General features: G+C 41.4%; 1 protein-coding gene across 1 annotated transcript in view; it reads left to right on the top strand.

Moving 5' to 3' along the window:
* The window catches only part of LOC139385864 (KAT8 regulatory NSL complex subunit 1-like), a 90,072-nt gene that overhangs the window by 32,063 nt on the left and 45,015 nt on the right, over positions 1–12,994 (top strand). The gene's annotated exons all lie outside the window — the stretch shown is intronic.

The following is a 12,994-nucleotide window of genomic DNA, read 5'->3' as shown; positions in this document are numbered from 1 at the left end:
AGGGGATCTTGAAAATCTCCATACAACGGATCCTGCAATGTTTTGGCTTGTTTTTCCATGAACGTCACAAGGTCACTGAACTGGGCCCTCAGGTGGTTTCTCTCTAAAATATCACATGCTGTAGACCTCCATTTGTCCCTTAGTGTGTAGGGAAGTTTTGACATGGTCAACTTTATGTTGGAGGGAAGATTAAGCTCTTGCATGTTCTGTAGGTCTTGCATAGCGTTACAAACACCTCTTAGAGTGCATAGCCACCCAGTCCCTTTCCATCATTCGGTTTGATGTTTGTGCAGTTCCAAAGTTTTTCCATGTAAGCATTGGGGACATGGATTTCATTGCCAAAGTGCTCCTTTAAACAACCTCTTAGCCTCTGCATAGCCTCTTCTGGCTTCCGTATGCAGACAACTACAGACCAGATCCTTGGGCTGACTAGTATACTGTTCCAGATAATAGAGCCTATCCTGGTGACTGCTTGTCTTATCTTCTATACCCTGCTCAAATGCACGCATGAATGGCCTAGCATTTAGAGGATCACCATCAAACATAGTCATCTTCCTAACAGGGAGTGTGGCCTGTTTGTGCTGTAGTACAAGGAGGTCAGCAATTTCATTCTGCCTTTGCATGACAGTAGAGAGGTTATTATGGCTGATACCCGCAGTGTTGATTCTGTGTTGATTGCTAGACCTTGTTGTTGGCTGCTGAAGGGTGTGGTTTATGACTGTTTTCTGAATAGAATTTGATGGCTTTGTTGACAGTTGTTGTAAAAACCCTTTGTAATGGGGTCTTTGGAACTGCACCTAATGCAGCAAACTCAACAGGTGATGGTCCAGGTTCCACATAGACCTCAGGTTCCTGGTTCTCAAAATAAGAGTTCATTCCATCTTCTTGGCTTAGTAAGTGGGCTGCCACAGCATGAGATTGAGAAGTTGACTCAACACTCTCCAGGACTTTCAGTCTGGCACTATATGCTGCTATGTCCGTTTCCAATGCCATTTTTTCCATCCTAACATTCAGTTGAGCTTTCTGTTGTTCCAGTTGAGCTTTCTCCAGTTCCAATGCATGCTTGTCCTGTAATGATGCTTGGCGAGCTAGTAGAGCTGATCATTCTGCCTCAGCTTTTAAGCGTGCAGAGGACACTGAGGAAGCAGTCTTAGAATACTTTGTTTTACTTGAGCATTTGGGGCTCAACTTCAGCTTTTTTCCATGTTTCCACCTCTTTTAGAAAATGTTCATAAGTCCTCATTCTTGGGTGATAATAGTTAATGCTCTCATTTTTCTGTTCCTCTTCTGTGACCAGCTCTAGCACAGATTCATGAGCATTCTTGAAGTCATTGAGAGCAGCATCAAATGCTTCAAGATCCTCATTCACAGTTTCAATGTTTCCTCCATCAACAAGGATTTTTATTTCATTCATTTTGTGTGTATACACTCCAAGTTTGCCTCTCCGGGCTGCATAGAGTGAATTGTAATGCTCCTCTGCCCTCTCCAGTGGGGTCTTATTTGGGATTTCATCCGCCATCATTCACTTTTACTACACTCTATTTACAATGACAGTTGTTGGTTTGATTGTTAAACACAATGCCCCTTTGGACCGTCTTTAATGCTTTAAAACACAGTCATCCATTTCAGCATACATTCCTACTTGACTCCTACTTGACTCCTACAGAGAGAGAGACCGACTGTAATGTTTAATTGGTTCTATGGTGGCAGAACAGAAAAATTTATTTTACTTCAGTGTTGCTTTACAGCTTTATTAAGTCAAGAGTCTGGTTATGATAGACTGGGAGTGGTGTCTGTCATCTTGGTGCTTGTAAGGAGGTACGGAGAGTGCCCACTTTCAGTCGCACATTCAGTGTACAGGCTGCAAGCTCCCTGGGGCGCAGGGTGTGAAAGTCACAGGGACCACCCTCACTTCACTGGAAGCCTGTTAATGGCTGATTCTGTACTTGTCATACGACTTTCAGCTTGCGTTATTGTGAATTATGGTTTTATATCTAATCCTTTATCATAGGAGAAAATAAAGTATATAATTTTTGCTGAAAGTGATACAGGTAATATCCTCATCTAATGTAACACTCATTACACCCACATTTTCTTCTTCTAACCTTTATTTTACTAAGTAAATCAGTTAAGAACAAATTCTAATTTTCAATTATGACCTAGTGGGTTAACTGGCTTGTTCATGGGCAGAATGACAGATTTTTACCTTGTCAGCTTGGGATTTGATCTTGCAACCTTTTGGTAACTAGTCCAGTGCGCTAACCACTAAGCTACCTGCCGCTCCACCTCCCTTGGTCTGCAGCCTCGACTCCCATGGGAGAGTCGTTTGTTCCCGCTGTGTGATGATGAGGTTCTGAGGTGTCATGAAGAGGAGCAGCAGGAGCCTCGCTAGGAGGAGAGAGAGAGAAGGCAGATTCCACCGGCAGCACAGATGACAGCAGCAGCTCTGTTCAGTCACCCCCATTCTCAGCCCTGTCTTCAGCCCTGTCCAGTACATCACCACCACCTGCTGGAAATGATGAGAACAACACCCTTACCGCAGTCCCCTGAAATGACTTGGCTTTACCATGGCACAGGTACATCACAGCCACTGACAGACAGTTCATAATGTTTCACTTTTTATTGTTAATATGTAGATTTGAAATATTTAATGTACAGTGCTTTATACAAATGTATAGATATAGCACCCCACATGTGCTCTCTCTAATTCTCTCTTTCTTTCTCTCTCTCGGAGGACCTGAGCCCTAGGACCATGCCCCAGGACTACCTGACATGATGACTCCTTGCTGTCCCCAGTCCACCTGGCCGTGCTGCTGCTCCAGTTTCAACTGTTCTGCCTTATTATTATTCGACCATGCTGGTCATTTATGAACATTTGAACATCTTGGCCATGTTCTGTTATAATCTCCACCCGGCACAGCCAGAAGAGGACTGGCCACCCCACATAGCCTGGTTCCTCTCTAGGTTTCTTCCTAGGTTTTGGCCTTTCTAGGGAGTTTTTCCTAGCCACCGTGCTTCTACACCTGCATTGCTTGCTGTTTGGGGTTTTAGGCTGGGTTTCTGTACAGCACTTTGAGATATCAGCTGATGTACGAAGGGCTACATAAATAAATGTGATTTGATTTGATTTGTTGACTTGTTAATTGTTTACTCCATGTGTAACTCTGTGTTGTCTGTTCACACTGCTATGTTTTATCTTGGCCAGGTCACAGTTGTAAATGAGAACTTGTTCTCAACTAGCCTACCTGGTTAAATAAAGGTGAAATAAAATAAAATAAAAATAAATTGCTCCCGATTGGCACAGCGGTCTAAGGCACTGCATCTCAGTGCTAGAGGTGTCACTACAGACCCTGGTTCAATTTCAGGCTGTATCACAACTGGCCGTGATTGGGAGTCCCAATTGGCCCAGCGTCGCCCGGGTTTGGCCGGGGTAGGCCATCATTGTAAATAAGAATTGGTTCTTAACTGACTTGCCTAGTTATATAAAGGTTAAATAAATAAAACATATATAGCTCGGCTGGATTTGTTATAAAACAATACGTTTAAGAAGTTTATGAGACCAAATACATGTAACTGCACCCACTCATCCATTGGTTAATGGTAAATGAATGGTTATATATGGCAAGAGTGTTCCACGCTGTTTTAACTACCTGTGTTGTTTGTCCTCTCCAGATCCCTTCAGGAGTTTAGGAGACCCAAAGGGACCCAAAGGGACAGAGATACAAGAGGAGGTCTGAACTCCCTGGAGTAGATGTCACACATAATGTGTACCTCATTTTAATGTACACTTGCTACATTTCCTAAACACAGTGATATTTTATTTGGATTCAAATGTTTTGGAGGAGTGTTTTATTTATTTAAAACATTGTGATTTGTTTTATTCCTTTCAGTTCCTCTGCTGTATTTTAAGGTTTTGGATGGGATTGTGTTGGATATTCAACATGTACACATTTAACATTTTTAAAGTTACCCTGACCTGCATTCATATTGAAGATCTGTGTACTAGTGCACAATCGATCGTAACCTTGGCTGACAATGTACCACAGTATGTAATAGTTGTTGCCTGGAGCATCAGCATTTGTGGGTTCGATTACAGGCTCAAAATGGCCAGAAACAAAGAACTTATTTCTGAAACTCTTCAATCTAATGTCTATTCTTGGCTAGAAGGCCAGAATCCCGGAGTCGCTACTTCACTGTTGATGTTGAGACTAGTGTTTTGCTGGTAAAATTTAAAGAAGCTGCCAGTTGAGGACTTGTGAGGCGTCCGTTTCTCAAATTAGACACTAATGTACTTGTCCTCTTGCTCAGTTGTGCAACGGGGTCTCCCACTCCTCTTTCTTTTCTGGTTAGGGCCGGTTTGCACTGTTCTGTGAAGGGAGTATTACACAGCGTTGTGTGAGATCTTCAGTTTCTTGGCAATTTCTCGCATGGAATTGCCTTCATTTCTCAGAACAAGAATAGACTGACGAGTTTCAGAAGAAAGTTCTTTGTTCCTGGCCATTTTGAGCCTGTAATCGAACCCACAAATGCTGATGCTCCAGATACTCAACTAGTCTAAAGAACGCCAGTTTTGTTAGCTGTGCTAACATACTTGCAAAAAGGTTTTCTAATGATCAATTAGCCTTTTAAAATGATAAACTTGGATTAGCTAACACAACGTGCCCTTGGAACACAGGAGTGATGGTTGCTGATAATGGGCCTCCGTACGCCTATGTAGATATTCCATTAAAAAAAAGCTGCCATTTCCAGCTACTATAGTCATTTACAACATTAAAAATGTCTACATTTGATTTATGATCAATTTGATGTTATTTTAATAGACCAAAAAAAAAAAAGTGCTTTTCTTTCAAAAACAAGTACATTTCTTAGTGATCCCCAAACTTTTGAACGGTAGTGTGTGGGAGCGTGCGTGCATATTTTTAAATTTTTATTTATTTTTTTCTTGGTAAGCAGATGTTTTTTTTCTCCATACGATTTTTATACAGACCAGACAGTAAGGTTTTTAGTTGGTGTACTGCTTGTCTGAGTTTGACAGCGGTGTCATCTCTGTTGATGACTTTAAAATCATTCAGGCCACTGTTGTCTGACTATTGTTGTCACATTATTAAGGACAAAACAGACTGCCGACAAACGGTTAAAAGCAGCGGGGGGGTTGTCTTACCGCAACCGACCACAGAACATCGGATGCCAGTTTCTGTTCATGTCCCCATGATTCTACAGGTGAACTTCTGTGCTGGCAGAGGTTCATTAAGGTGTCTCTGTACTACTGTATTGAGCAGTCAAAACAGTTACTGTGTAATGACTGTTTTACCCGTGCTCAACAAAGTGTGGCGCTGTTGTCTTTTATAAGAATGTAGTGGGACACAAACTTGTTAAGTTAGAGGCCTTAAAAGTAGTTTGTGAATATACCATTTTAACCTTCAGTAGCATCAGCAGGAGGTGTGTCCCAAATGTCAACCCATTCTCTAGAGCTCTACTTTTATCTAGGGCCCATATGGCTCAGGTCAAAAGTAGTACACTATGTAGGGAATAGGGTGCCATTTGGAAGGCTAATTGCAGGCAAGTAGTGCTCAATGTTATCAGCTCCAACTGAGGCAGGCTTGGAGAACAAGGGTGGAGGAGGGGGGTTGTTTCTAATGAGATTCATTTTCCTCTCCTTCATTATCCCTGACCTGTAAACTAGGGGAGCCATTGCCCTTATACCATCTGTTACGGATACAAGTATCCTGTGTGTGTATCCTGTGTGTGTGTGTGTTTCTTTTCTCTCCTTCTCCCCTCACAGGTGAAAATCATCACTCCCCAATCAGTCACCAACCCAATCATCAATCAGAAGACACACCTCCTCCTAATTCCTACCCAATCACAGTTCCTTTCCCTTGGTTTAAAAACTCCATCAGTTGTTTGCTCTAGAGCTCAATCTCTCTGTAAATGCCATGTCTGTAGGTTGCTGTGTTTCACTCTATCGTTGTGTATTAACCACTCTTGTTTGAGCACCTCCATAGCACTTTGTCATCACCTGTGAGTATTGTTTTTGCTTATGGTGTTTGCTGGTGGGAAAAGGGGAAACCAAGACAAGTCGCCCATGGGCATACACTACCCGTAGGTTGTCATGCTGGAAGACCAAGCCACGACCTATCTTCAATGCTCTTACTGAGGGAAGGAGGTTGTTGGCCAAGATCTCGCGATACATGGCCCCATCCATCCTCCCCTCAATACGGTGCAGTTGTCCTGTCCCCTTTGCAGAAAAGCATCCCCAAAGAATGATGTTTCCACCTGCATGCTTCACGGTTGGGATGGTGTTCTTGGGGTTGTACTCATCCTTCTTCCTCCAAACACGGCGAGTGAAGTTTAGACCAAAAAGCTCTATTTTTGTAAATTCAGACCACATGACCTTCTCCCATTCCTCCTCTGGATCATCCAGATGGTCATTGGCAAACTTCAGACCGGCCTGGACATGCGCTGGCTTGAGCAGGGGGACCTTGCGTGCGCTGCAGGATTTTAATCCATGACGGCGTAGTGTTACTAATGGTTGTCTTTAAGACTGGTCACAGCTCTCTTCAGGTCATTAACCAGGTCCTGCCGTGTTGTTCTGGGCTGATCCCTCACCTTCCTCATGATCATTGATGCCCCATGAGGTGAGATATTGCATGGAGCCCCAGACCGAGGGTGATTGACCGTCATCTTGACCTTCCATTTTCTAATAATTGCGCCAACAGTTGTTGCCTTCTCACCAAGCTGCTTGCCTATTGTCCTGTAGCCCAGCCCATCCCAGCCTTGTGCAGGTCTACTTGGCCATTGTGGAGAGGTTGGAGTCTGTTTGATTGAGTGTGTGGACAGGTCTTTTATACAGGTAATGAGTTCAAACAGGTGCAGTTAATACAGGTACTGAGTGGAGAACATGAGGGCTTCTTAAAGAAAAACTAACAGGTCTGTGAGAGCTGGAATTCTTACTGGTTGGTAGGTGATCAAATACCTATGTCATGCAATAAAATGCTAATTAATTACTTAAATCATACAATGTGATTTTCTGGATTTTTAGATTCCGTCTCTCACAGTTGAAGTGTACCTATGATAAAAATTACAGACCTCTACATGCTTTGTAAGTAGGAAAATCGGCAATGTATCAAATACTTGTTCTCCCCACTGTACATTGATGGAAGCCACAATCTATCCGCAATAACTGCATTGTTGATTAAGGGCTTGTAAGTAAGCATTTCACTAAGGTCTACAATGTTTGGTGTTTGGCGCATGTGACAAATACAATTTGATCCGATTTATCTACTTTCATCTTTCATCTTCTACACCCAGAATATTCCTGTCCACAGGTCCGTATCATATAGACACATCTATACCACAATAAATGCAAATGAGCTATTTTTTAAACATTCGGGAAGCTTATACAATGCTACATTCATATATTACTTCCTTTTTGGTTTCTGTTGCTGACCAATCATTTACATATTTACCATGTAAATAGCTTGTATTTGAATTCTTTTTTATTATTGGTGCCTCAGACCCTCAGATATTGACAGGGTTTATTTTCCATCATTTGAGCACCCAGAGTAACTCCCTGTAAACATACAGTAAACATCTGGATTTTCAGAAATATCGTTAATCTTTATCAAGATGGATGAATTGGCTTATATCATAGTCAACGGGCCTCTGGCTATTCTCAACATATTGGCAAACTTGTTTTTTGCTTTCTGCCTTTTCAGTCCACATACTGCCTTTTCTGTCCGAGGCAGAGAGGGTCCCAAACAGCCTGTGAAGTTACTCCTGGGATTCTTGGTTTTCTGCACCACAATTTTCCTGGTCTTACTTATCACGGCGGAATGCTTGTGGCTACTCACTGAAAGCAAAGAGTCCCGGTATGTTGATGTGTTTGTATCGTTCACTGCATTTACCAGCATGTCAACCTCTGTTTGGCTGAATTTTTTCTACTACACCCAGATCGTCCCAGCCCAGCGAGCTCTCTTCATCTGGGTGAAGAGGAACATCAAAATCATAATTTACTGGGGCCTGTTTGTCGACAGAGTTTTATTTCTGTTTGACTTGGCTTTAGACGTTTATCTCATTACAGAAGTAAACGATAACATCACTTACCCATCAACAAACAACACTGTTTCTGGCTCTATAGATGGACTGTCTGATGGACCTGGTGTGTTTCTATTCCAAAATTATCTACATGTTTTTTTGTCTGTGTGTGATGGCGGGGTCGAGCTGGGTCACAGTGTGCTACCTGTATAGACACATGAAGCGCATGAAAGAGAGCGGCAGCACCTTCTCTTCTCCCCGCCTGCACAGTCAGATGAGGGTCACCATCACTGGGGTCCTGCAGGGAATTCTCTACTTCCTTTGTGCTCTGTGGATCTTCCTTAATATCTTCAGCAACAATTACCCCTCTATAGAATTTGACTATAATACTTACTACACTGTCATCTCTCTGTACATGTTTGGCACCACTGTTAACCTTGGTATCGGTCAGTCTGTTTTCAGACAGAGGGCAGCTGATATTTGGCTCAAAGCTCAACAGGCTGCAAGGTCATTGAAGTTGTGTGGATGATACTGTCACTGTGGTACTGTAATCTCTCTTGGACATATACATGTAATATAAATGGTAGTAGCATCTGTCGACAGACGAGGAACTTTGTTCCGTTATGCAGATTTTACGTCACTGTTGATTTGAACAGATCATGATTTTACAGGTGCTTGAGTCTTTCTAATTTCTAAAGGGAAAGGGACATCTGGCCGCAGACTTGCCCGAAACTGGTTGAGAGTTTCGGTTTATAGAGCTGGAGACTTTGCTAGTCTCGTTAGTACATTTTATACCATGTCTCCCCCAGAATTTAATTGAGCATCTGACGCAATTCCGCAAGATTTTAGTTCTGGGTGTCTGAGATGAAAGTTACTGAGACTACAACAGCAAATATGAAATACAGTTGATTGACATTAAAGTAATATCAGAAACCCCATAACTAAAATAATGTGAAATGGCATCAGCTACTCGTTGCTGTCCATGATAGGTGAATATTTTAAAGTGGTAGTTAGTTCACTTTATTTAATCTGGCCTATAATGTATCTATAACGTGATAACATATTTAACATTTTACAAATGAGTAATATACTGTGTTTATTTTTCATTTCATTTTGGTTTACTTGTTGACTTGGCCCTGTGTTTTCCATCTTTATCCGAGATACAAACCAGGTTACAGTACATTTAAGGTGTTTTCCATATCCCAGCATGTGCTACACTGTACTTCATGTGTTTTTCAATCATAAACTCCTTCAGTTGGGCATCTATCAGTTTTGCAGATAAACATTAAAAGGAGGGATAACTCATTCCAGGTGATTCAGTAATGATATTATATTTTTAAGCCATTATCATCTGATACCGATATGAAGGACGATATACCGTGCCTCCCTAATAGATATACCTCAGAAATCTGTGAGATGGACAAGATCCCTTCATAATTGTTGTTGTCCATCAGGCCCCAATAAAAAGTTACAATGTAAATAGTTTATGCTACTTTTACTTTGTTCTTTTGTTGCCTGAGTGAGACTCCCCTGAAACCCCTGGCACAGGTGAGGTGTTGCGCATTTGAGCACCTGGAAGTTGAGAGAGGAGATCACTGTGTTACGTCCGTCGTTAGATGAATGAGACCAAAGCGCAGTGTGGAAAGAGTTCATGATATTTAATACTGAACACCGAACAAAACAACAAAATACTAAACCGAACGTAACATTCTGCAGGGCTAGACAGCAACTATGCAAAAAAAAAGATCTCACAATCAAAGGTGGGAAAAAGGGCTGCCTAACTATGATCCCCAATCAGAGACAACGATAGACAGCTATCGACCAACAAAGAAATAGAATAACTAGAATGCCTCCAGAAGGGGGTTCCCAGTCTCGGACTCACCCATAAGCACCGACGGCCAACAAAGAAATAGAATCGCAGTTATAAGACGTTGTGTTAAGATAAAAAGGAAGATAAAGGGCCAGCTTCATGGACACAGATTAATGTCGGATTTAATCAATATTATAATGGCACCTTGACTTCATATTCAGTACATTGCATCAATTATTCCTGGACTATGATTAATCTTCCTCTGGAAATATTGAATCACAGAACAGGCTAAGGTTTAAATCTGGGATTTTGTTTGTCCATGAAATTAAACGTTTAGGTCTTTGTTTTTCTGCAAATTCTCACATAGAAACCTAATTGGGACGAATTATATTTTATATGTATTTGTATCGCAAACCATTTTTGAGAAAACCATTATGAAAGTGGCCATTTCATGCCATTTTTGGATCTACACATGTCTCTTGTAAGACCCTATGATTACTGAACCGTACACGAGACAGACACCATCTTGATGTCATTATACACCTTATAATGTGCTCTAAAATATGGAGCATGACTAGGTTCTGAAATACAATTTTTCACATACATGTATTTAATATGTTAATTTTAAGACATTGTTTGGAACAATATCCTCGACTAGTACATCCAATTTACAAAGTGGGTGCTATAATACTTTTAAAGTTATGATCTATTTTATGAGCAGCACCAATACAGTGAATGTGAAGATGGATCCAAACGGGATCTCCCTCTGCTGGTGATTTGCAGAATGTGATTGTTTAAAAACCTATAATGTAAATGTCTATCTATAAAATGACTCATATTGCCAAAGGTAGCAGAGCACCCACTCTGGAAATGTCACATGTTTGACGAGTATATTGTTCCAAACAATATCTAAAAGATTAAGCTAAATCAAAAAGTACTTTTGAGATATTAATATCTTTAATGTCAATTGTTTTTTCCAGAATCTAGACATAATCCATATTTTAGACCACATAAGGGGTAGAAAGAGACCAAGATGTTGTCTGTATCATATGCGGTTCATGGATGACAGCGTCTCACAATAGGCATGTATAGGTCTAAAAAGGACCTAAAATAGCCAGTTTCACCATGATTTTCCCCTAAAATTGTTTCTGATTCATTCAATAAATCAATGTATTTATTTATAATAGTTCATAATTGCAATAAGGCACCTCAGGGGTGTGTGGTAAATGGCCAAAATACCATGGCTAAGGGCTGTATCTAAGCACTCTACCGTTGCGTTGTGCAGCCCTAAGCCATGGTATATTGGCCATATACCACACCCCCTCGAGTTTTACTGCTTAATTAAAGCATGGCATTGTTGAATACTCAATTCTGATAGGCTAGAAGGGCATTCCAGAGTGTGCATTATTTCCCTATAAAACATGGTATAATTCAGTGACTATGGAGTTCATTCTTACATTGTTCTATGTTTGAGCTGTATTTGAATCCAAAAGTCAAATTACAAACATTATTAATTTGAACGTAAAAAAGTTTTGGACATTAAATGTGGAAAATTTTGCTTTTGGTTCATTTGTAACAAAAAAAAGTGTGTGAATTTGCTTTGTGTGCTCTATAAATAAATAATATAGAACAGAGTAGGTTATGTTGCCTGTATTTTTATTTTGGGCTGATGGAGACTTCAGACAACCAATAGATCTTAGTGACATTGTCACACCCTGATCTGTTTCACCTGACTTTGTGCTTGTCTCCACCCCCTCCAGGTGTCACCCATCTTCCCCATTTTCCCATGTGTATTTATAGCTGTGTTCTCTGTTTGTCTGTTGGCAGTTCATATTGTCTGGTCAGGTCTTACCAGCATGCTTTCCCGTCTTCCTGTTTCTCTAGTTCTGTTTCCTAGTTTTCCCGGTTCTGACTATTCTGCCTGCCATCCTGTACCTGCCTGACTCTGACCTGATTACGAACCTCTACCTGCCCTGAGCCTGCCTGCCGTCCTGTACCTGCCTGACTCTGACCTGATTACGAGCCTCTGCCTGCCCTGAGCCTGCCTGCCACCCTGTACCTGCCTGACTCTGACCTTATTACGAGCCTCTGTCTGCCCTGACTCCGAGCCTGCCGTCCTGTACCTGCCTGACTCTGACTTGATTACGAGCCTCTGCCTGCCCTGAGCCTGCCTGCCACCCTTTACCTGCCTGACTCTGACCTGATCACAATCCCCTGCCTGTCCTCGACCTGCCTTTTGCCTGCCCCGTGCTAACAATAAATAATCTGAGAACTGTACTATCCGCCTCCTGTGTCTGCATCTGAGTCATATCCTGAGTTGTGATAGACATGGAGAACTATACAGTTGGTCTATTTGAGTTCTGAGTTAAACAGCACAAATCACTTACATCATTTTTAAAGTCTATGAACATGTAAGATAGTGGACCACACAGTCTATGTCCGCAAGGTGGGAACCATCAGCATGATTCAGGTGCAAAATGGTGGTATTTAAGTGGTGCGTAGAAGGAATAAAGATGGAGCCAAAATATGTAGGCCCACAAAACATTAACTAACAGACATAGATTTATACTTGACTTTCAAAATAACAAATTACTTCCTTACACAGCTGAGTTAAAGAGAGCCCAGTACTGGGACAACGTCACTTATACCTCAAATGTGCAACCTGACAAAAGTTCAACCTCTAACTGGGATAATCCAAAAGGCAACTAAACAGGTCTTTTTTAAATTAACGTCAGCAATTCCTTCAATCTCAAATGTCGTCATATCACTGGCTAGGACATAACTTCATACATACATTCAACAAATACATCTTTATTATGACCTGGCTATATGATATGATGATTTGCATACCACACCCCCTGCAGGGCAGTGGGTGCCATGAGCTCTTGGGGACCCCCTGGAGGTTGTGGCCCTCCCCAGATGGCATATGAACACGTCGTAAGCCATGGCAAAACATCGAATTACAGAAAATTGTGAAATAATGAATGCTTTGGTAATACATGTAACTATTTATTTATGAATATAGTTTATGTAATGCTTTTTGCAGACTCAAAACACTGATCAAAGCCAACTTTTTTGCTTCGTTACCCATAAATTGAGGTGTCTTTAAAGTCGTGGCCCACCATAAGGTTTGACCAAAGAACAAGTCAA

This window comes from Oncorhynchus clarkii, chromosome 3 (genome assembly GCF_045791955.1).
Source record: "Oncorhynchus clarkii lewisi isolate Uvic-CL-2024 chromosome 3, UVic_Ocla_1.0, whole genome shotgun sequence".
In the NCBI taxonomy this organism is placed as follows: domain Eukaryota; kingdom Metazoa; phylum Chordata; class Actinopteri; order Salmoniformes; family Salmonidae; genus Oncorhynchus; species Oncorhynchus clarkii.
This window is presented reverse-complemented; position numbering and strand designations above follow the sequence as displayed.